Source organism: Ascaphus truei, chromosome 12, assembly GCF_040206685.1.
Source record: "Ascaphus truei isolate aAscTru1 chromosome 12, aAscTru1.hap1, whole genome shotgun sequence".
Taxonomy (NCBI): Eukaryota; Metazoa; Chordata; class Amphibia; order Anura; family Ascaphidae; genus Ascaphus; species Ascaphus truei.
This window is the reverse complement of record NC_134494.1, coordinates 3,789,672-3,812,211: the sequence shown is the minus strand read 5'-3', so window position 1 is coordinate 3,812,211 and position 22,540 is coordinate 3,789,672. Positions and strand designations below refer to the sequence as shown.

The 22,540-nt window shown below is 50.8% G+C and overlaps 2 protein-coding genes across 3 annotated transcripts in view; both read right to left on the bottom strand.

Annotated features, from left to right (window-relative positions):
• The window catches only part of LOC142464294 (uncharacterized), a 566,786-nt gene that overhangs the window by 142,256 nt on the left and 401,990 nt on the right, over window positions 1-22,540 (bottom strand). The window contains exon 1 of one of the 2 annotated variants that reach the window (XM_075567767.1): window positions 5,308-5,367. The exons of the other annotated variant lie outside the window; for it this stretch is intronic. The gene's annotated coding sequence lies outside the window, so the exon portion shown is untranslated. Of the gene's footprint in view, window positions 1-5,307; window positions 5,368-22,540 lie in introns of those variants that run through there. 2 annotated transcript variants of the gene reach the window in all.
• Window positions 1-22,540, bottom strand: part of LOC142464298 (uncharacterized) — a 429,853-nt gene that overhangs the window by 388,181 nt on the left and 19,132 nt on the right. The gene's annotated exons all lie outside the window — the stretch shown is intronic.

The following is a 22,540-nucleotide window of genomic DNA, read 5'->3' as shown; positions in this document are numbered from 1 at the left end:
TGAGCCCCTCACACCCCTCCCCCTCCCCGAGCCCCTCTCACCCCCCCTCACTGAGCCCCTCTCACCCCCTCACCCCCCCTCACTGAGCCCCTCTCACTGAGCCCTCTCACCCCCCCCTCACTGAGCCCCTCTCACCCCCCCTCACTGAGCCCCTCTCACCCCCCCTCACTGAGCCCCTCTCACCCCCCCCTCACTGAGCCCCCTCTCACCCCCCCCCTCACTGAGCCCCTCTCACCCCCCCTCACTGAGCCCATCTCACCCCCCCCTCACTGAGCCCCTCTCACCCCCCCCTCACTGAGCCCCTCTCACCCCCCCTCACTGAGCCCCTCTCACCCCCCCTCACTGAGCCCCTCTCATCCCCCCCTCACTGAGCCCCTCTCACCCCCCCTCACTGAGCCCCTCTCACCCCCCACCTCACTGAGCCCCTCTCACCCCCACCTCACTGAGCCCCTCACACCACCCCTCACAAACCCCTCTCCCCCCCTCACCGAGTCCCTCTCCCGCTCCTCACCGAGCCCCTCACCGAGCCCCTCACCCCCCACCTCACGAGCCCCTCTCCCCCCCACCGAGCCCCTCTCTCCCCCCCTCACCGAGCCCCTCTCCCCCCCTCACCGAGCCCCTCTCCCCCCTCACCGAGCCCCTCTCTCCCACCCTCACCGAGCCCCTCTCTCCCTCCCATCACCGAGCCCCTCTCCCCCCCTCACCGAGCCCCTCTCTCCCCCTCACCGAGCCCCTCTCCCCCCTCACCGAGCCCCTCTCTCCCCTCACCGAGCCCCTCTCTCCCCCTCACCGAGCCCCCTCTCCCCCTCACCGAGCCCCTCTCCCCCCCTCACCGAGCCCCTCCCCCCCTCACCGAGCCCCTCCCCCCCTCACCGAGCCCCTCTCCCCCCCTCACCGAGCCCCTCCCCCCCCCTCACCGAGCCCCTCCCCCCCTCACCGAGCCCCTCCCCCCCTCACCGAGCCCCTCCCCCCCTCACCGAGCCCCTCCCCCCCTCACCGAGCCCCTCCCCCCCTCACCGAGCCCCTCCCCCCCTCACCGAGCCCCTCCCCCCCTCACCGAGCCCCTCCCCCCCTCACCGAGCCCCTCCCCCCCTCTCACAGAGCCCTTCCTTCCGTCACCGAGCCCCTCTCCCCCCCTCACCGAACCCCTCACCCCCCCCCTCCCTGAGCCCCTCTCACCCCACCCAGCCCCTCACACCCCTCACCGAACCCCTCTCCTCCCACACCGAGCCCCTCTCCCCCCCCACGGAGCCCCTCTCCCGCCCATCCCCCCTCACTGAGCCCCTCTCACCCCCCCTTCCCGAGCCCCTCTCACCCCCCCTCCCCGAGCCCCTCTCACAACCCCTCCCCGAGCCCCTCTCACCCCCCCTCCCCGAGCCCCTCTCACCCCCCCCTCCCCGAGCCCCTCTCACCCCCTCACTGAGCCCCTCTCACCCCCCCTCCCCAAGCCCCTATCACCCCCTCACTGAGCACCTCTCACACCCCTCCACCTCTCACTGAGCCCCTCTCACCCCCCTCCTCCCCTCACTGAGCCCCTCTCACCCTCACTGAGCCCCTCTCACCCTCACTGAGCCCCTCTCCCCCCCTCCCCCCTCACTGAGCACCCCCCTCTCTGAGCCCCACTCACCCCCTCCTCACTGAGCCCCTCTCCCCCTCACTGAGCCCCTCTCCCCCCCTCCTCACTGAGCCCCTCTCCCCCTCACTGAGCCCCTCTCACCCCCATCACTGAGCCCCACTCACCCCCATCACTGAGCCCCTCTCACCCCCCCTCCCCCCTCACTGAGCTCCTCTCACCCCCCCCTCCCACCCTCCCTCCCCCCTCACTGAGCCCCTCTCAACCCCATCCCCGTCACTGAGCCCCTCTCACCCCCCCTACCCCCTCACTGAGCCCCTCTCACCCCCCTACCCCCTCACTGAGACCCTCTCACCCCCCTCACTGAGACCCTCTCCCCCTCACTGAGACCCTCTCATCCCCCTCACTGAGCCAATCTCACCCCCCTCACTGAGACCCTCTCCCCCTCACTGAGCCCCTCTCACCCCCCCCCTCACTGAGCCCCTCTCACCCCCCCCTCACTGAGCCCCCCTCACCCCCCCTCACTGAGCCCCTCTCACCCTCCCTCCCCCCTCACTGAGCCCCTCTCAACCCCATCCCCCTCACTGAGCCCCTCTCACCCCCCCTACCCCCTCACTGAGACCCTCTCACCCCCCTACCCCCTCACTGAGACCCTCTCACCCCCCTCACTGAGACCCTCTCCCCCTCACTGAGACCCTCTCATCCCCCTCACTGAGCCAATCTCACCCCCTCACTGAGACCCTCTCCCCCTCACTGAGCCCCTCTCACCCCCCCTCACTGAGCCCCTCTCACCCCCCCTCACTGAGCCCCTCTCACCACCCCTCCCCCCATCACTGAGCCCCTCTCACCCCCCCTCACTGAGCCACTCTCACCCCCCCTCCCCCCCTCAGTGAGCCCCTCTCACCCCCTCACTGAGCCCCTCTAAACCCCATCCCCCTCACTGAGCACCTCTCACCCCCCCTACCCCCTCACTGAGCCCCTCTCACCCCCCCTATCCCCTCACTGAGACCCTCTCACCCCCCTCACTGAGACCCTCTCCCCCTCACTGAGACCTTCTCATCCCCCTCACTGAGCCCCTCTCACCCCCCTCACTGAGACCCTCTCCCCCTCACTGAGCCCCTCTCACCCCCCCCCTCAGCCCCCCTCACTGAGCCCCTGTCACCCCCCCTCACTGAGCCCCTCTCACCCCCCCCTCACCCCCTCACTGAGCCCCTCTAACCCCCCCTCACTGAGCCCCTCTCACCCCCCCTCACTGAGCCCCTCTCACTGAGCACCCCCCTCACACCCTCCTCACTGAGCCCCTCTCACCCCCTCCTCACTGAGCCCCTCTCCCCCTCACTGAGCCCCTCTCACCCCCCCTCCCCCCATCACTGAGCCCCTCTCCCCCCCCTCCCCCCCCTCACTGAGCCCCTCTCACCCTCCCTCCCCCCTCACTGAGCCCCTCTCAACCCCATCCCCCTCACTGAGCCCCTCTCACCCCCCCCTAACCCCTTACTGAGCCCCTCTCACCCCCTCTACCCCCTCACTGAGACCCTCTCACCCCCCTCACTGAGACCCTCTCACCCCCGTCACTGAGACCCTCTCACCCCCCTCACTGAGCCCCTCACCCCCCCTCCCTCCTCACTGAGCATCTCTCACCCCCCCTCACAGACCCCCTCCCCCCTCACTGAGCCCCTCTCACCCCCTCCCCCCTCACTGAGCCCCTCTCACCCCCTCCCCCCCTCACTGAGCCCCTCTCCCCCCCCTCACTGAGCCCCTCTCCCCCCCTCCCCGAGCCCCTCTAAACCCCCCTCACTGAGCCCCTCCCACCCCCTCACTGAGCCCCTCTCACCCCCCCTCCCCCCCCTCACTGAGCCCCTCTCACCCCCCCCTCACTGAGCCCCTCTCACCACCCCCTCCCCCCCTCACTGAGCCCCTCTCATCCCCCTCACTGAGCCCCTCTCACCCCCTCCCCCCCTCACTGAGCCCCTCTCCCCCCCCTCCCCGAGCCCCTCTAACCCCCCCTCACTGAGCCCCTCCCACCCCCTCACTGAGCCCCTCCACCCCCCCTCCCCCTCTCACTGAGCCCCTCACCACCCCTCCCCCCTCACTGAGCCCCTCATCCCCCTCACTGAGCCCCTCTCACCCTCACTGAGCTCCTCTCACCCCCCTCCCCCCTCACTGAGCCCCTCTCATCGCGCCTCCCCCTCACTGAGCCCCTCTCATCCCCCGTCCCCCCTCACTGAGCCCCTCTCACCCCCCCATCCCCCCTCCTGAGCCCCTCTCAACCCCCCGAGCCCCTCTCACCCCCCCCCAGCCCCTCTAACCCCCCCCCTCCGAGTCCCTCTCACCCCCCCTCCGAGTCCCTCTCACCCCCCCCTCCGAGTCCCTCTCACCCCCCCCCTCCGAGTCCCTCTCACCCCCCCTCCGAGTCCCTCTCACCCCCCCCCCCTCCGAGTCCCTTTCACCCCCCCCCCTCCGACACCCTCTCACCCCCCCCCTCCGAGTCCCTCTCACCCCCCCTCCGAGTCCCTCTCACCCCCCCCCTCCGAGTCCCTCTCACCCCCCCCTCCGAGTCCCTCTCACCCCCTCCTCCGAGTCCCTCTCACCCACCCCCTCCTCCGAGTCCCCCTCACCCCCCCTCCGAGTTCCCCTCACCCCCCCTCCGAGTTCCCCTCACCCCCCCTCCGAGTTCCCCTCACCCCCCCCCCTCACTGAGCCCCTCTCACCCCCCCCTCACTGAGCCCCTCTCACCCCCCCTCACTGAGCCCCTCTCACCCCCCCCCTCACTGAGCCCCTCTCACTGAGCCCCTCTCACCCCCCCCTCACTGAGCCCCTCTCACCCCCCCCCTCACTGAGCCCCTCTCACCCCCCCCTCATTACATAATTATAGGGAGGGGAGTACAATGATAAGAGGGGAATGGGATAAGAGGGGAATGGGATAAGAGGGGGATGGGATAAGAGGGGGATGGGATAAGAGGGGGATGGGATAAGAGGGGGATGGGATAAGAGGGGGATGGGATAAGAGGGGGATGGGATAAGAGGGGGATGGGATAAGAGGGGAATGGGATAAGAGGGGGATGGGATAAGAGGGGGATGGGATAAGAGGGGGATGGGATAAGAGGGGGATGGGATAAGAGGGGGATGGGATAAGAGGGGGATGGGATAAGAGGGGGATGGGATAAGAGGGGGATGGGATAAGAGGGGGATGGGATAAGAGGGGGATGGGATAAGAGGGGGGTGGGATAAGAGGGGGGTGGGATAAGAGGGGGGTGGGATAAGAGGGGAGTGGGATAAGAGGGGGGTGGGATAAGAGGGGGGTGGGATAAGAGGGGAATGGGATAAGAGGGGGATGGGATAAGAGGGGAATGGGATAAGAGGGGGATGGGATAAGAGGGGGATGGGATAAGAGGGGAATGGGATAAGAGGGGAATGGGATAAGAGGGGGATGGGATAAGAGGGGAATGGGATAAGAGGGGAATGGGATAAGAGGGGGGTGGGATAAGAGGGGGGTGGGATAAGAGGGGGGTGGGATAAGAGGGGAGTGGGATAAGAGGGGGGTGGGATAAGAGGGGGGTGGGATAAGAGGGGGGTGGGATAAGAGGGGAATGGGATAAGAGGGGGATGGGATAAGAGGGGGATGGGATAAGAGGGGGATGGGATAAGAGGGGGATGGGATAAGAGGGGAATGGGATAAGAGGGGAATGGGATAAGAGGGGGATGGGATAAGAGGGGAATGGGATACGAGTAATCACCTTCTCTGCTCCAGAAACCACAAGCCTAGGTTTTGCTCACGCACGCGCAGAAGCCTGCATGATGTCTCAGCCAATAGGAGGCTTGCTAGTACTGCACATGGTCACTAGCGATACTGAAGCCAGAGCCGCCATCTTGGATAAGGGTTATGCCCATACTAAGTAATACAACTTGCTGAGAGCCCTGTATGCGCTAATAAGGAAATTATCAATAAGACATGTCCTCATGGATATTGAACATTATCAGTTTATCAAGTCAACCCATCCCCTAAAACTCCCCCCCCTCCCACCCAGTAGTACAAAAACCAGGAATGGAAATAATAAAAGAGAATATACAGAAGAAATATATACATAGTACAATCACTGTGTCAGATCAGGCTGTGCAGGCAGGCAGAGAAAGACATGTAATCCAAAACAACATAAGGTATATAGGAGTGCATTTGAGGTTGATGCCCCAAGAGGTAATGCTACACTTATGCTTTGCGTTACCTGCTATTTTTACCATTCCGTGGATATTTTTTCTCCTGTGGATATTTTTTCTCCTGTGGATATTTTTTCTCCTGTGGTATTCTTCTTGTGGGGGTTGTCTACCTTGATACGCATAGGCTACTGTGATTGTTGTGCAGTTTATGTGCTTGCATTATGACTTAACTAAGATTACTTTTATTTACAGCTGTGCTCATCATGGTATTGGACTTCATGCTAAAGAGGGACTCTAAACTCCAGATACTACTGTTCCAGCTCACTATTGAATACTTCCTGCTGAATATAATAGGTTTTTTTTTATTACATGCCTTTCTCTGCCTGCACAGCAGTTTAGCTGTCCGATTTCCTATGTCTCTCTCTTTCTATGTTGATATTTACTCTGTTGCTTAGCAGCGTGACGTCATCGCGTCGTGACGTCATTTGCGTCATGACGTCATTTGCGTCATGACGTTCTGTCACGTGATGATGTCACACGCCGAGGGGGGAAGCAATTATATATATATATGTAGCCCCGAGGTAAAATTTAGCTCCCTGACCTCCCTCCGCGCTTACCGGGTGGTCGTGGGTGCCGCCGGAGGCAGCGGTGAACCCGCCGGGAGAACGCGAGGGTGGGGGCCATTGCAGGGAGCGGTGCAGGCCGGTTGCCGGGAACGCGATCGGGCCGTCGCTAGGGCCGCGATCGCGTTGCCACCGGCTCGGCGGCTTGAGGAGAGTGCGCCGCCATTGCGCGTAGGTTCGCGCATGCGCAGGAGGCGGCCAGAGCGCGATAGGACTCCAGGGCTAGGGAGAGGTCGCGCGAGAGTAGGGAAGGTAGTAGAGAGGTTGAGGCGGCCATTAGGGGTTCGCGCATGCGCAAAGGAAGCGCGCACGCGGCCCCAATGCATAGACAACCCCCTGGGAACTACAATTCCCAGGAGGCTTAGGGAGACAGGCATCAGGTGCCTGAGTGTGGCCAATAGGGCTGGAGGAAGCTCAGCCCGGGAATATAGATACATTTCCCGGGCTTTGCATGCGTCAGTCAGGCAGAGGAGAAGGAAGGAGTAGGAAGGGTGCAGGGAGCGCGTGGCTCCTGCATCAGGTAAGGGTTCTCCCTAGATCCCCAGGCAGGCCCCAATTCCCGGTAAGGGCAGGGGGTAACTGAAGAGGGACGCCTTAGCTAGGGAGGTGACCCTTGAGTGTGGAAGGTGCAGGTTTGGCAGTGCCACAGCGGAGAGGGCTGTGGGCACTGTCAAAGAGGCACAGTGTGCAAGCAGTGGATTTGCTGCGGGATCCAGGTGGCTGTGTGTGATTGCAGCTGTCTGTGTGTGTGTCGCTGCATGTGCTGGGCGCAGTGCGTGCAGTGTGTGTGAAGTGTGTGTGAATCCCTGCAGGCTGACAGTGTGAGCTGAGTGTTGGCTGCAGGTGCGTTAGGCTGTTAGGACTAGCAGTTACAGTTGAGACTGGGTAGCTAGGGGAAGGGGGGCAGGTTATTGTCCACAGGCCCTAGGAGTTTTCCCCAAGCCATCCCAGGTTGCGGTTCCTCAGGGACAGGCCCTAGGTTAGGGTTGCTGTCACTCTAGAAGTAGTTAGGCAGAAAGCGAATAGCTGCGGTTGCTGTTCTCATGTGGTTGGTGTTGCCGTGATCCGGTTGGAGTTCCCGGGAAGCGGTGGGACCCTCGTTGGGGTCCATGGCGGAAGTACCTGAATAGGATCAGACGGACGTCTGACCCTTTGAGAAGTGTGTGGCGGTCCCGAGCATCGGAGTGCTCGGAAGGTACCTCTGACATATAAGTGCACCAACTGGGCCCTAGCTTAATTTAGTGACTGCGCAGTCACCCACGACCTCCGTAGGATTTACGAGACATTGGGTGTGGGGTGATCACAGGACACTGGGTGGGGAACACCAGACATTGGGCTGAGGTGATGCGGGTAGAGCATCTGGTTATGTAAGGGTTATGTTATGCAATGTGTTATGGTATGTGATATGTGTTCTCAAGTAAAGTGTTAGTATTGTTTTATCCACGTGTGTTATGGTATTTCTTACTCAGGGCTATCTTTCCTAACGGGGGATCCTGGGTAAGTGGAGGCGCTGCACCAGGTAACGTTAAGGGTTTCCCCAGGCTCCCAGCTAGCGGAGGCTCAGATCTCCTGGAGCCGCAGGTGTGTTTCAGTACCAGTAACCCTTTAGGAGCAGGTGTGTTGCAGGGAAAGGGACCGGTTAGACCACGAGGGGCCAATGTGAGATTGGGTGGGTCGGCCGGTTCACAAAAAGGGTTACATTTGGAGGCGCTGCTGAGATGATCAGACCTGGGGTGCCCTGTACATGTTTTTCTAAATTTGTGTCCTATTTTTGTTCCGCCATGGGGAAGCCCTCAAGGCGGAGGCAGCCACGTGCTAAGTTCCCGGGCGCGCGGGAAAATGTTGCCAACAGTTATCCAGGACTGGCGGGAAAACCCGAGCCCCGCCCCCACACTGTGAGAAACTCAGTTTTGCAACATTCCCCAAAAGACTGTGCTGCCCCTCCTCTAGAGTCCACCAGGGGGAGGGAGTGTCTTGAGCAGAGATCAGAAATTTCTGTTCCCCCTCAGGAAAGCCAGGGGTGCCAAGAAAAACACCCCTGGCTGTATAGAGTCCTACGGACCCCAGATTTAGCATGGCCAGTAGCATTATGCCCGTGTGCATTCAGAGACTGGGAGGTGACTGGTGGCTGGGTAGATGGGTTAACTAGGTCACCAGTAGCGCTCACAAGGACAGTGATAGATGGGGAAGAGTGGACGCACTGTTGCCTGAGGGTATGCGACTGCCTCCGCGGCGAATTGACTCGAGGGCCCGAGTGTCCTGACTGTGCGGTACAGTTCCTGCAACCCAAACTGCCGCAGCCTACAGAACGGCCAGTGGGAGGGGACACTGTTGTAGAAATGGAGTGTCCTTCCTCTGAGAAGGAAATAGACTGCCAGGGGTTACACCCCAATGTGTATATGCCCTGGCGAGCGACAGGACTAGATGAAGTTGTGCTAGTGTGTCCCTGCCTGCAAAAAGCCTGTGCCTCGGGAGCAGTCCTGTCGCAGTTACCGCTCGACTTCAAGTACATCGAGCTGGATGGAGAACTGGGTACCCAGTGTTTTATGCCAAATTGTGACTGTCCTAGGGAGGCACTGGCGTGGGAGCCTCAATGTGAGTGTTGCGGGGCCTGGTTCCTCAAGCCTGTCCTGCCCCAGGCGGCGGAACCAGCCGATGAAGAAGAGGAGGAGCCGGACCTCTCTCCTGAAGTAAGTGATGCGTGTCCCCAGTTTGTTCTACTTCCAGAGGCCGCCGAGGACCCGTGTGTCCCGGCCACTGTTGCAGACCCTCTCCAAGGGGACCTTCAACTGGAAGAGCCGGACCCTCTGATGGCGGAACCTACGGAGGAAGAGGCGCCTGATGGTGCCCCCAAGGTGGGTGAAGCCGCTCCTGAATTGTCCACTTCAGCGATGGAGGTGGTGGAGGGCCCGTGTGCCCACATGAACTTCCCAGACGCTGAGCCGGAGCCGCTGAAGGCGGAGCTCCAGATGTCGGAACCCCAGATGTCGGTTCCAGACCCGGTTCCTGAGCAGGAACCACCGAGACCAGAACCACAGATTCCAGAAGGCCAGGGTAAGGTGTTTATACCCCCGCCCATGTGTGGTGATTCTAGCGACCAACCGAGCGTGGTGATGCGCCTGCCGGCGGACCACTCCAGTGAGGTCACCGAGGCAACCACCTCAACTGAGGCAGACCATTATGTGGGCCCGTGTGCCCTGCAACGGCCAGTCCGGCCTACCATCGAGGTACCAGCGGTCCCAGGCTTGGGATCAGTACCTGCCGACAACGATAGGGGTAAGTTGACTGCCCCAGGGGTGTCGGGTGTGAGCTCCCCGGTGATCGTGGAGCCTGGTGACTCCAGAGGTAGGGTCACCCGGGCGATGAGCTCACCCCGTCATCGCGTCCTGGTGGAGGTGTCTCCCCCAGAAGATCTCTGCAGATCGTGGAACGAACTCGACCTCACCAAGGTATCCGGTGTAGCGGACCGGAGCGACACATACTCCTGCACGAGGAGTCTCCAAACTTGGCCTTCTCAAGACCCGGGCCTATCCGAAGAAGTTGTACAGCCCACAGAAGGAGTCACCGTTAAAGGGATGGTTGGAGCGGACAAAGACTCTGTTGAGACCGCTCTGGTAGTTGTGGCCTCTCCTAGGTGCGCAATGGAGCGCTGTGTTCGCCATGTGGTGGATCGAGGAAAGAGACTGAGCCTCCCTGTCTCCCGTGAGACGAGACCGGAGGAACCGGAAAGGGTCAATACCCAGGACCCCGTACATTTTTTTTTGCGAGAGGGAGAAGGTGGGTTGGTGCAAGGGACGGGTCTAGAGTTCCAAAAGACTCACAGGAGTCAAGGTGGGATACCCTCACCCAATCTGTTAGGGGCACTCCACTCTGAGACTCAGCTGGCCTCGGGTATCCATATGAGGATTGATGACAAAATGCATGTTACATGTGATGTGATTTATGCCATGTATTTTACCCTGTATGGTTGCTACCCAAGCGAGGGCGTTGGGATTCTGCGAAGGGGAGAATGTAGCCCCGAGGTAAAATTTAGCTCCCTGACCTCCCTCCGCGCTTACCGGGTGGTCGTGGGTGCCGCCGGAGGCAGCGGTGAACCCGCCGGGAGAACGCGAGGGTGGGGGCCATTGCAGGGAGCGGTGCAGGACGGTTGCCGGGAACGCGATCGGGCCGTCGCTAGGGCCGCGATCGCGTTGCCACCGGCTCGGCGGCTTGAGGAGAGTGCGCCGCCATTGCGCGTAGGTTCGCGCATGCGCAGGAGGCGGCCAGAGCGCGATAGGACTCCAGGGCTAGGGAGAGGTCGCGCGAGAGTAGGGAAGGTAGTAGAGAGGTTGAGGCGGCCATTAGGGGTTCGCGCATGCGCAAAGGAAGCACGCACGCGGCCCCAATGCATAGACAGCCCCCTGGGAACTACAATTCCCAGGAGGCTTAGGGAGACAGGCATCAGGTGCCTGAGTGTGGCCAATAGGGCTGGAGGAAGCTCAGCCCGGGAATATAGATACATTTCCCGGGCTTTGCATGCGTCAGTCAGGCAGAGGAGAAGGAAGGAGTAGGAAGGGTGCAGGGAGCGCGTGGCTCCTGCATCAGGTAAGGGTTCTCCCTAGATCCCCAGGCAGGCCCCAATTCCCGGGAAGGGCAGGGGGTAACTGAAGAGGGACGCCTTAGCTAGGGAGGTGACCCTTGAGTGTGGAAGGTGCAGGTTTGGCAGTGCCACAGCGGAGAGGGCTGTGGGCACTGTCAAAGAGGCACAGTGTGCAAGCAGTGGATTTGCTGCGGGATCCAGGTGGCTGTGTGTGATTGCAGCTGTCTGTGTGTGTGTCGCTGCATGTGCTGGGCGCAGTGCGTGCAGTGTGTGTGAAGTGTGTGTGAATCCCTGCAGGCTGACAGTGTGAGCTGAGTGTTGGCTGCAGGTGCGTTAGGCTGTTAGGACTAGCAGTTACAGTTGAGACTGGGTAGCTAGGGGAAGGGGGGCAGGTTATTGTCCACAGGCCCTAGGAGTTTTCCCCAAGCCATCCCAGGTTGCGGTTCCTCAGGGACAGGCCCTAGGTTAGGGTTGCTGTCACTCTAGAAGTAGTTAGGCAGAAAGCGAATAGCTGCGGTTGCTGTTCCCATGTGGTTGGTGTTGCCGTGATCCGGTTGGAGTTCCCGGGAAGCGGTGGGACCCTCGTTGGGGTCCACGGCGGAAGTACCTGAATAGGATCAGACGGACGTCTGACCCTTTGAGAAGTGTGTGGCGGTCCCGAGCATCGGAGTGCTCGGAAGGTACCTCTGACATATAAGTGCACCAACTGGGCCCTAGCTTAATTTAGTGACTGCGCAGTCACCCATGACCTCCGTAGGATTTACGAGACATTGGGTGTGGGGTGATCACAGGACACTGGGTGGGGAACACCAGACATTGGGCTGAGGTGATGCGGGTAGAGCATCTGGTTATGTAAGGGTTATGTTATGCAATGTGTTATGGTATGTGATATGTGTTCTCAAGTAAAGTGTTAGTATTGTTTTATCCACGTGTGTTATGGTATTTCTTACTCAGGGCTATCTTTCCTAACGGGGGATCCTGGGTAAGTGGAGGCGCTGCACCAGGTAACGTTAAGGGTTTCCCCAGGCTCCCAGCTAGCGGAGGCTCAGATCTCCTGGAGCCGCAGGTGTGTTTCAGTACCAGTAACCCTTTAGGAGCAGGTGTGTTGCAGGGAAAGGGACCGGTTAGACCACGAGGGGCCAATGTGAGATTGGGTGGGTCGGCCGGTTCACAAAAAGGGTTACATATATATATATATATATATATATATATATATATATATATATATATATATATATACAGTATATATATATGTATGTGAGTATAAATGTCAAATGTAAATGTCAAAACGGAGTGCTACTGGGCATGGCAATATATACTATAAACAAACACAAACAGAGCCAAGTGCTACATCCAATGGCACAAATACAGTGAAATACCTATATATTCTCTTGTAAAAAAAAAGGGGGGGTATATGTAGATATATATAGCACTATATCTCCGTTCGGCTGCTGAAATTGTCGCCCTAACAACTTTTTTCTCTCCCCCCTCTGTCTTTCAGACACCTGTGGAGTTGCTTCGTTATGTTTATATCAGTATTTATTGTTTTGTTGGAGGTACCTATTGTTAGATAAACATTCATCTAATCACATTTTTTGAAAGATAGTGTGGTCCTCATAACCAGTCTATTGGGATTTGCACTGCATTAAGATTAAAGCAATAGACTGGTTGAACGTTTGTAATGAACTTTTTAATTGTTTTATTAGTATATGCAAATATCCTTGCTATAAATACTGTGGGAGCACATCCAATGGGTATCCCCTGATGAAGTCATCATAGATGATGAAACGCATAGGGCGTGGCTAAGACAGAGGAGTCATTTTCCCACGGAGACCATTACTGCGGGTTGAGAACAATTGCAGGCTGTGAGAGTGTCAGGGCGTGCTCACCACAAACGAGACGGGACCGCGGTGCTGAGGTGGGATAGGATATAACGCCACCCACAGCCACGAGGGCACGTCTTGAGAGTAGAGTGGTCTGGAAGTCCGGATCGGGGCAGGAGAGGTACGGATGGTAGAGGGTGCTGTTTGCCAAGTCCGGGGTTAGAGAGAAGGACGTTGTCGTTTACCGTTTGCCGAGATCGGGATGCCAGAGGTGCGGAGAGTCGTGTTGCCGTATGCCGAGTTCGGGATGCCAGAGGTGCGGGTAGACGTAGCGGAAGCCGGTTCGGTACACGAGAAAGACTGCAAAACAATATAGGACAAGACAGGACTAGGGAGGCAGAGAGTAATGAGAACAACTGGTTCTATGCTCAGCCAACGAGTTAATGAAGCTGCAGGGTATATATAGGCAAGAGGGTCCAATGGCAGAGTAGCATGGTGGGGGGGTGTGAATGGGCCAGGCTGAGACAGGGATAGGTCTAGATGAGTTCCTGGAGGAGGAGCTATAGATCCTAGAAGAATTGGTGTATTGAATTGCAGCATTGGAAAAGGGTACTGTGCTTTAAGAGGCTGGTGCGCCTCTGTGTGGCCGCGCCTCCGGGTGGCTGCGCCTGTGGATGCGTGCGCGGGCACATGCCCTGAACCGAGGGCAGAAGAAGGGAACTGACGTGCGCGCGCGCACAGGGGAAATGGAGCTCGGCGTCTTAGAGGAGGAATCCGTGTGAGCCGCGGGAGACCCTGGCAGGGCTGCAGGTGAGTGAGGAGCACGCCGCGAGCGGCGTGACTCCTGAATCCTTACAGAGAGGCAAAGCAGAAGTTTGGATCCATCTTTCCCCCGGTGGTGCAGCGACCAGAAGCAGGCAGCTGAAGGTACTGGTTCCCGGAGGGATTTCCTGTGCGGGGCACCCGACCGGGTGGACGTCACTTCCGGTTGCAGGAGACCACGCGGAGAGCACACAGGAGAAAGACACCATTGCTGAGTCGGACGGCAGTATTGGCTTATGAGAGCCTATCTCATACCTGCTTATATACCGTGTACACTTGTGAGTGGGCATTTGACTGTTTTTATTGTTCTATAAACCGAATTGTTATACTTTAATGCACTAGGTGTGCACCTGTTTTTTTCTTTTCTTTTTCATAGGTATCAACAGGGAGTAGTGATCCCTTCTAAACGGGCTGCCTATTACCTGGATGCGTTTATTTGGAACAGGACTCTGTGTTTTTTAAGGTTTTTTACGGATTTTATCCATTGGTTTTTATTTACTCTATTTTTACACATTTTTATCACAATTTTTTATTATTAAAGTATTAGTACATTGCTTTTTATTTTTAAATGTAATATCCCAAGTTAACATAGGTTTTTTAAATTTATATACCTATCTTTGCCACCCGATTGGTTGTATTTCACAGTTAGGTAATAATCATATCTTATATCATATCTATAACATAATCACAGTTGTTAGGTTACAATAGAGGCGCTACTTTGATTTTTTTTTGTTTTGTTTTGTTATATATCACTTAGAAGTTAGCTGCCATATTGCACCCTTGAAATAGATAGTATAAACTAAAAACAATTTCTTTTAATTTATTGTATTCATTTCAGTGTGTTGTGATCCATTGTCAATTATAGAAGTTCAGTATAACACTTACTAAAATGATGCAAAACTGTGAGGAACGTTTAGCCAGAAGGAATAAACTTGCAAATATTGTAAATGAGGACACCACTGATATCATAGAGAAAAATGTTGATTTAAAAAATAATTTCCAGGAATTGGAGAACTATACAAAAGATGAAACGAGAAATTGGTTAGATCTACTCTCCCTCCAGAACTATATAGATATTAAACTAGTTCCAAGAGGTTTAAGAATTACAAAAAAAACGACATTTGAGGCACCTGAAACATTCACAAAAGAGTGGAATGCTATTTTGGAAGCATGCTCAGTGTCTCTTATTAACCTCTTGATCTCCTACAGGCAAGAAAGATTGGAGAAATTAGGGAAAGAGATAGCTCAGGTACAAGAAATTGTTAAACCATTTGAAGGTACAGAGGAATTTATTCGACTTGATGAAATAGTACATAAAAGAGTAGTATCATTTGAAAAAGAAATCATTGATTAAAAAAAAACAAACTCAAACGTGATAAAGATGACTATGCAAATGATAGAGTAAGGAATTGGAGAAGGAAAGGGGACTCTTTTCAACATCGTAGATATGGTAGATCCAATTCAGGTTACAGACATGAAAACAGAGACAACAAATCACAAAAAAAAACCTATATCAAACGAGAAGGAGAAAAATGAAATTATTACACTAATAAAAGAAGCTAGGATGGATAGGAAAGAAAAGGAACATCAAAAGGTCACTCCTACCACTTACTCTGCAAATTGCTCCACCTCCAATCGTTTCTCAATTTTGGGGGACGGTTGTGAGGATAATGGGGAGTCCCAAGAGCAAAGTGAAGGGGAACTAAGGGAAGGAGCAAGATCTAAAAATACCATCAAGGGTTCTAATCCAACAAATAATGTTTCACCTAACAAAGTAAACAAATCCACCTCTTTTTTAGAACAGAGAGAAAAGGAAAAGAGATATCCACTTTGGGAGAAACAAAATCAGTAACAACCCCGAAGAAAACGAGATTCAGGGGAGTCAGAGGAGGAGCAAAGAAGCAAGGACAGAAGAAAATGAAGATGATGTTAGACACACCACATAAACACGGTATTTACAATCTTTCTTCACACTCACTCCACATCACATATCATTATTAGCTAAAGGTTTATCCTATGCACCCAATAGTCTACCCAATAGGTTTGACCTGTTTGTGGACCTGAACAGATACATCCGCAAGTTAACTTTGATGCGACACTACACCCAAAAAGGGGAAGAAAATTTAGAATTAAATTTTAATACACAAGAAATAGAATGCACAAATGCCCTGACTTCTTTTCTGGTGGAATCGGATAAGGTCGGTAATAGTTCAAATAGTACACAAATCTCAAGTGTTACTGACAGATTAATGGATCCATCCATAAAAAGAACAACATTTGGTAACCAGGATTTAGATGTGAACTCGCTGATGGACATTACAATACATGAGGAAGAAACAAATACAATGATAGATTCCAGTTTATGCCCAATTGAAATAGATCAGGATACTTTATTGAAATATAAACCATCTCCATTTGTCCCGAAATCGACATACTTTCCTTACCAATCAAAGGGTAATTTCATTGAAACATTCTATACAGTAGTCCTTAGGGACTTAGAACAGTTGTGTCTTAATAATGTAGAATTAAAACATAAAAATCTTACAAAAGAAGAAAATCAAGCATTGCTAAATATAAAAAATAACAGTGATTTAGTTGTTCGCCAAGCAGATAAAGGGGGGGCGATTGTCCTACAGGATCGGGCAGACTATCTATGTGAAGCCCATCGCCTCCTACTTGACACTACATCCTATCAGACCCTAATTGAAGACCCCTCTGAGGGTTATCAGTTGGAATTTCAGAGTCTCCTCCAGGATGCATTCACAGAAGGGATCATTTCTAAATTAGAGCACAAGTTTTTGTTTATTAAACACCCTAGAACGCTTATTTTTTATCACATTCCCAAATTGCACAAAGACACTTTGAATCCACCAGGGAGGCCTATTGTATCGGGGATTGGTTCGATGACGTCCAACATGTCCCAATATGTGGATTATTATTTACAGCCCTACTGTATGTTATTAAATTACGTTCATACATACGGGACACGTTGCATGTCATCGATTCCATATCCGGTATCAAATGGAAGGATACCTTTCACTGGGTTACTTGTGATGTATCTTCACTTTACACTTGTATTGAGCACATAAAAGGTATCCAGGCAATTAGTCACTTTTTAGAATTAGATTCTAATTTGCACTCTTCACAAAGGTTGTTTCTTTTAGCCTGCATTAAATTCATTTTGAATCACAATTACTTTTTATTTGAAGACACATTTTATTTGCAAATCTGTGGAACGGCCATGGGATCCAAATTTGCTCCTAGTTATGCTAACCTCTATATGGGACTGTGGGAGAGTACCCATGTGTGGGGGGATGCTGTACTGGGGGCGGGATTGGTGTTCTATGGCCGTTTCATAGATGATATCCTTATTATTTGGGATGGTGAGAGGGGAATCCTGGAGGGGATTCTGGAATCCTTCAATGATAACCAGATGGGGCTGAAATTTACATATAACATACATCCTGACACTATAGTATTTTTAGATCTGGAGCTATTTGTGGGTCTTCAAAACAAAATTCAAACAAGAACACACTTTAAAACTGTGGTTGCGAACAGCTACCTACAATATGGTAGCAACCATTATAAAAAATGGTTAGACAATGTACCTAAAAGTCAGTTTTACAGGTTAAGACGCAACTGTTCAATGGACACAGATTTTCGTATTAAGGGTAAAAATCTTTCAGGAAAGTTTCAGGAAAAAGGCTATGACATGACAATTGCCAATAAAGCATTTTTAGACGCTAGTCTTCTAGATCGTGCTACACTATTGGAAAAATCAAAATTAAAAACAATTTGTAACTCTAGTAATGAGGCTAAATTTAAAGGGTCTACACCAAAATTTATTACGCAATATAATCAATCTGCAAAACAAATTCAAAAAGTTTTAAATTGTCATTGGAACATTCTGGTCAGCGATCCAGAAATTGGTCATCATTTGCCAAAACATGCTCCTGTGATTTTCAGAAAAGCAAGGAGTATCAAAACAATGATTGCTCCAAGCAAATTAAAAACATCAAAAGTAGTAAACACAAAAAGAGTGGATGGTTCCATTCACATCAGGGAAAAGGGAAACTTTGGATGTGGGAGAGGCAGGTGTCTTACTTGTAAACATTTGATTAAAACTAATAAATTTACATCTCAATCTAATGGCATTTCGCATGAAATAACAGAATATATTAACTGTCTCAGTGAGTATGTTATTTATCTGATATCATGCGAATGCAGCTTACAATATGTGGGCCGCACTACAAGAGCTCTAAGTACAAGATTTTTAGAGCACCGAAGAAATATAATAAATGGATGCCAAACACACAACCTCTCCCGCCATTACTGTACTAAACATCTTAAAGATCCAAAGTCCCTACGAGTTATGGGCATTGAGTACATTCCACCCACATATATGGGTGGTGATCGCTTTAAAAGATTGTGTATGAGGGAGACTTACTGGATGTATATTTTAGATACCATGCACCCTAAGGGACATAATGACCATATTGACACAAGCACCATAGTGTGATCACCCATGGAGGGTGATCCTTCGGAGGTCTGGTTTGAATGCTTTACAGCATTCCCTCTGAACTATGGTGACATGTCAGGTCTAATAATATAACTTTCCATACTGTCATCTTTAGAGATTATATATAATAACCCTATTTTGGGTTGAATTATCTATGGTTCACACCATATTGCGGATGTGTCTGTTCTGGTTCGCGAATGGCCTTACCCTATTTAATCACAACATAAATAGCTTCAGTGTTAATTTCACACATTATTTTATTAGTTAGATCTTTACAACATCTATTCACGTTAATTTATACACATACATTTATTCACATTCACTTTATTATATATATCATAATTTATTTAATGTTTCACATATAGGTAGTTTTATCAACATCACATAGGTTAATAATATGTATTTTTATATTACACACACTTTCAATATTACACGATTCATGTTGAGGGTTCTTCTGTCCTTGCATAATAACAACCTTTGCTGCACCAATGACTCCAACTGCAATCCATACACTTGTAAATTACTAATGGATAACACCAGGTATATTTACTAAGACTTGGTAAGTGGAACTTCAGTCCATGTATTATCCTAGCAACTAAGCTGCTGGCTAATGGTGTAAGGGGTTAAATTGGTAGTTTCATTCTACATGTAATAGCTTCTCCAATTCTTGATATAACCTTTTTTGATCATATATAACATATTTGTCACTTAGTCATTTGCTCAAATCAGACTTCGAGGTTATTAAAATCAAAATCAGACTCAATTTATAAACAAAAATAGAACTAATATTAACTACTACTCAAACAATGATAATAGCATATTAAGCTTATGAATTAACACATCAAGCAATACTCTGCAAAAATTCCAACGAATTGAGCATATCTCTGTAAATTGTAAAATATAAACATTCATCTAATCACATTTTTTGAAAGATAGTGTGGTCCTCATAACCAGTCTATTGGGATTTGCACTGAATTAAGATTAAAGCAATAGACTGGTTGAACGTTTGTAATTAACTTTTTAATTGTTTTATTAGTATATGCAAATATCCTTGCTATAAATACTGTGGGGGCACATCCAATGGGTATCCCCTGATGAAGTCATCATAGATGATGAAACGCATAGGGCGTGGCTAAGACAGAGGAGTCATTTTCCCACGGAGACCATTACTGCGGGTTGAGAACTATTGCAGGCTGTGAGAGGCAAAGCAGAAGTTTGGATCCCTCTTTCCCCCGGTGGTGCAGCGACCAGAAGCAGGCAGCTGAAGGTACTGGTTCCCGGAGGGATTTCCTGTGCGGGGCACCCGACCGGGTGGACGTCACTTCCGGTTGCAGGAGACCACGCGGAGAGCACACAGGAGAAGGACACCATTGCTTAGTCGGACGGCAGTATTGGCTTATGAGAGCCTATCTCATACCTACTTATATACCGTGTACACTTGTGAGTGGGCATTTGACTGTTTTTATTGTTCTATAAACCGAATTGTTATACTTTAATGCACTAGGTGTGTGCCTGTTTTTTTCTTTTCTTTTTTATATTTATATATATATATATATATATATATATGTGTGTGTGTGTGTGTGTGTGTGTGTGTGTGTGTGTATAAATGTCAAATGTAAATGTCAAAACGGAGTGCTACTGGGCATGGCAATATATACTATAAACAAACACAAACAGAGCCAAGTGCTACATCCAATGGCACAAATACAGTGAAATACCTATATATTCTCTTGTATAAAAAAAGGGGGGTATATGTAGAGATATATAGCACTATATCTCCGTTGGGCTGCTGAAATTGTCGCCATAACAACTTTTTTCTCTCCCCCCTCTGTCTTTCAGACACCTGTGGAGTTGCTTCGTTATGTTTATATCAGTATTTATTGTTTTGTTGGAGGTACCTATTGGGGCCCCATGTATGTGTTCATAAGAGGCATAGGATGTTTGATGTTTATCTAGACCCTAAATTCTCTCATATACCTGTAAGGGGGTATTGTGCAGTCACTAGAAGTGCTTATCTCTGGGATATAAGAAACAGTTGGTAGGGCCGTATCCCCCACAAGATAGGGCGTTATTAATAGTTTCTCAAGTAATTAGTTCCCGATTTTTACATGGCTTTGAAGAAATATTACTGGAAAATCTTTTTAAAAATAAAAAAAATTAATAATTTTTTAAAAATAAATGATTAAACACTGTTAATTAGATTTTATGGATACAATTGAATATGATATTGTGACAATGATTATTTAGGAACAGCCTGACCATCACCCTATGGGTAGGCTCTTGTGTGATACATGTATGCCATACAGTATGCATTTGTATTTGCATGCACATTTTCTAAAGATTCACAAGAGGGGGTTATACCCACATGGTTTGATGTTCCCCATATAAATCCTGCCTCTTAACAGTATTAATGTTATTTAAATTATTTAAATGTTTTTAAGGGCTCTTAGTGATTTGGACATGTGATGTTTCATTCTATGCAATTTGTATATTGCATATTAATGATAAGAGACGTTATGGAGACCTCGATCATGATTTTAATTAATATGGACTATGATTATGACCACCTGAATATCGAGTATTTAGCTAGCTCACATCCACATTGCCGACAGGACCTGACAAAGCGAGAGATCACTTGTGAAACGCGTAGCCCTGTGCCGACATACAGTAGCTACTCTTCTTTTTTGGATCACTGAAGGCCACCGTATTTCCTGAGGGAAAAGCTCCGTCACAGGCCCTGCGACCGGACGCGGCAACAGGGGGAATCCCTGTACGAGCTGACGCGAAGGAGACGGACGCTGGAAGTGTTTTTATTTACATGTAAGTATTGCATACTTACCTGTTGTTACAATAAATATACCCTTTCTTACATGATCGTGTTTTCGCCCCTATTTGGAGCCTAACCAGAGGGAGTAACCCCTCCCCCCTTCAACTGTCCCTGGATACCATCTCTTGAAGCAGACCTTAGATGGGAGAAAAGAGGACGCATCTAAAGAAACCCTGATGAGATTGGCCCACACTTGCCCATGTGAGTAGAGCTGGCATCAGCTGTGTTTATATAGTTTATCACCCTTCCCCTATATGTGGAAATCTGCATGTTTTGCATTTAGTGGGTTCAATATTTACCCTGTATGTGTTATTATGTTTCTCCTATCTCCATGCACTCACCACAACTGTACGACTATTAATCTCCAAGAGTCTACGAGCATCAGTTCTTTTGACATAGAAACAAGTCCTCAATTAGAAGGGGCTGTCCTGTGTGGTGGTGTGGGGCTGGGTGACATCTAAATTTGGATCCATAATTGCATTTAAATCTCTGGCTAGAATTAGGAGACATTTCTGAACAGATTCTACTAAGTTTGTTAACTCCTAAAAAAAACCTCTTGATCTTCGTTAGGAGCATACATATTTACAACTGTTAGATAGGTAGAATCCAATGAGCCTGTAATCAAAATTATTTCAGAGAGATCAGTTTTGATTTTATCTACCTTAAAATTTACATTTTTATGGAAGCGTGTAGCCACTCCATTTTTTTTTATAGAGAATGATAGATTAATGAATAATCCTTGCTAAATCGTAATGTCTGGTCTCCTTTTTCCAGTGGGTTTCTTGCAACATACAGTAACTATATCCCTCCCCCCCTCCATACCTTTTGGCCTCTGACAGAGCTATTCGCTTTTCGTGGGGGGAGTTTAGTCCCTTAGTATTTTGAGAAATTATATTAATTGGCATAGTAATGTTTTAGTGGTATATGGTGTGGGTGAACAGAGTGATAACATATACACAACAGAAAAAACGATTCATCAAACTTTATAAAAATGTTGGGGCAAAAACATATACACCAGTCAATACATGGTAATGACAAATGCTTCGGGGGCTGGGCTTGAGAAAAACAAAATAGGGTGGGATATACAGAGGACCTAGTTGGATACTGTGGAGTGGAACAGTCACACTCACAGGATAAATAAACATTCATGTCAAAGCAGGTATTGAACATGTGATAAGAAAAAGAAAACACTATACATAAAACATAACCTTTAGTATCCAATACCTGATACATAGTGTGAGATTGGTAACTGAATTCTGAAGAACATTTCCGGGGCGGAAAGAATTATCAACATATACCTTATGTCCAGAACACATCCCATCCTCTGACACTGTCGTGGGCTGCTTCTTAAAGTGCAATCAGCCCTGGCTTCTCAGTCAGGATTAATTAGCACTTGTCTTGGGGTTAAAACCTTGACCCATTCTGGGCGCTAAGGTCTAGATGGAGGATGGGCCGGCTAGGAGGCCTCTGGTTCCTCTAGTGCAAGCAGACCCAGTGAGCTCAGTTTTTCTTCACCTTCTTCTGGTGAGAAGAGAAATACATTGTCTCATAACTGAACAACAGCTTGCAGGGGAATCCCCAGCGTTAACAAATTTTGTTCTTTTGCAGTGTTTGGGTAATCT